This window comes from Antechinus flavipes, chromosome 1 (assembly GCF_016432865.1).
Source record: "Antechinus flavipes isolate AdamAnt ecotype Samford, QLD, Australia chromosome 1, AdamAnt_v2, whole genome shotgun sequence".
In the NCBI taxonomy this organism is placed as follows: Eukaryota; Metazoa; Chordata; class Mammalia; order Dasyuromorphia; family Dasyuridae; genus Antechinus; species Antechinus flavipes.
The window spans coordinates 530319217-530321696 of NC_067398.1; the positions used below are offsets into that span (position 1 = coordinate 530319217).

General features: G+C 37.0%; 1 non-coding gene across 1 annotated transcript; it reads right to left on the reverse strand.

Moving 5' to 3' along the window:
- Window positions 1-513: 513 nt before the first annotated feature.
- LOC127546004 (U6 spliceosomal RNA) lies at window positions 514-620 on the reverse strand. The gene has a single exon (XR_007949877.1). It is a non-coding gene; the product is annotated as a U6 spliceosomal RNA (small nuclear RNA).
- Between the last annotated feature and the right edge of the window lie 1860 nt (window positions 621-2480).

The following is a 2480-nucleotide window of genomic DNA, read 5'->3' on the forward strand; positions in this document are numbered from 1 at the left end:
AATATTACATATTCAATTCATTGACCCATGGGTATCACAAACTCAATTTGTCTACTATAGAACCATTGTTTTATTCATTAAACTAAACCCTTGTTTAAATTTCAACTCTCAGATAAAGATACTAATATTTTCCCAATTATCTAGGTTTGCAAACTGAGTTGTCTTCAGCTCCTACTCACTTTCATCCCCTAAATATAATCAGTTGCCAAATCTTATAGTTGTTTTTCTTAGTTGTCATCTTCCTCACAAGGAGAAAGACATTCCCACTGTACAGACACCCACAGAATTCAGGCCCTAATCATCTCTTACTTAACCTATTGCAGTATCCTCCTGCTTCAAGTCCCTCCCCTTTCCATCCATCCTCCACCCACATGCCAGAATGACACTCACCATGCAGCTCTACTCAAGAAAGCTGCAATGGCTTCTTACTGCTTATAGAATCAATATAAGCTCATATGTTTAGATTTTAAAACTCTTCATAACCTTGCCTCAACCTATCTTTTCTTTCTTTTTTAAAATATAGAATGCTTCGTGAATTTGCATGTCATCCTTGTACAGGAGCCTTGATAATCTTCTCTGTACCATTCCAATTTTAGTCTATGTGCTGCTGAAGCAAGCACTTAACCTATCTTTTCAGTCTCATTATAGGTCAATTCCCTTACTTTACACTCAGTGGTCCAACCAAACTGGCTTCTTTGCCATTCCTTACACATGACACTTCCTCTTCCATCTCCAGGCTGTTCCCCAGGCCTGGAATACAATCCTATCTCTTGGAATCTCTTATTTCCTTCCTGTTCAAACAATATTCAACAAAAAAAGCTTTTCATTGTACCCCCAGCTGTTTGTGCCTCCCTCATTCAATTTGTATTTATTATGCATATGCTTATTGATGCATTTGTAGTCTACTTTAAGTGGCAGATATTTGGTACAGTGGGTTGAGCACTGGGCTTGGAATCAATAAGATTTATATTTATATAAGAGTTCAAATATGACCTCATTTATTATCTATGTGACCCAGACAAGTCACTTAACCCTGTTTGCCTCAGTTTCCTTATCTGTAAAATGATCTGAAGAAGGAAATGGCAAACTGTTCCAGTTTTGTTTTTTTTTTTGCCAAGAAAACCCCAAATTGGGTCAAAAAGATCAGATATGACTGAACAACAAACAATAAGTCTCCCCTGGATTGTAATTATTTTTGGTTTTGTATCTATAATATTTAGCACTATGGTAAACAAAAAAGTAGCTGCTTAATAAATTAAGTTTATTTTAAAATTTACTTAAAGCTATTTGATAAATTGATTGTTAAACAATACAACTCCTTATTGATGTGCTGCTTCTTCTTAATTCAAATTATAAGATCCAACATGAACTTTTTTCCCCTCCCCTATGTTCATGACCCTGTGGAATGTACTTATTGTATAATGACTCACCTATGGACTATATTGCTAAGAGATAGGGTCACAAAATGAAAAGAACATTAGCCTTGGAGTCAGAAGACCTAAGTTCAAAGTCTGGCCCTAAAAGTTATGAATCAGGTAATTGTGGACAAGTTATTTGGAACTCTTGGTCTCAGTTTCCTCATTAGTGAAATGAGAATAAAAGTATTATGACCCATTATTGCACAGGGATATTGTGAGGCATATAAATTAGAAACTACTACATATATATACATCCATATAACCACTAAGGACTCTTGTAAGTTATAGAGTACCACATATATATGAATTGCTGTTCTTTTCTTCTATTTGAATGGAAGCGGCATGTGGACAGAAACCTGTTCTCAGGATTATAGATTTAGATGTGAAAGGGAACTCAGAAACCTTGTTTATTTCTCTAATATTATTTCCTTCTATTCCAGCATATAAAAAACATTCTATAATGTTTAATGATTGTGAAGTATTCTTCCCCTTTCAGTTCATCTCTACCCTGTAGGATAGTGCTTGGGACTAACAGGGAATTATGGATTGTGAGCATTGTGTTTAGGAAGTTGATAAGAAGAATCCTTAGAATTCACTATGTCTGGAGATGGTTTCTAGTACACAGGGTTTTATAGCAACAACAGGGGAATCCATCTATTAGTACATCAAGTAATGAGGAATGACAGATCCTCATGACACCCTCATTCCCTTAGGAATTGTGGTGGCAAGAGGGAAACTCCCCAAATGGGATGCTGCTGACAACCCCAAGTCCAGATTCATTTGCCTACCATCACGTTAGCAATTTCAGCTGGCTGCCTCAGATTCCTGAAAAGGCTGTGAAGTGCCCTCCCCATTTCCCTCCCATCCAGAACACATCAATTATGTTTCCTGACTTCCCTCGACACCTTCCCATGAACTTCTGTATTGGCTCTGACATCTGATCTCCCTGTCCTATCTCCAATCTGACACTGTCTCTCACTGCAAGGAAAAGACAGAGAAACTGTTTTCTGAATTATCTTGGAAGTAGGTAAACAAAACTTCAGTAACAAAGGCTGGAGCTAG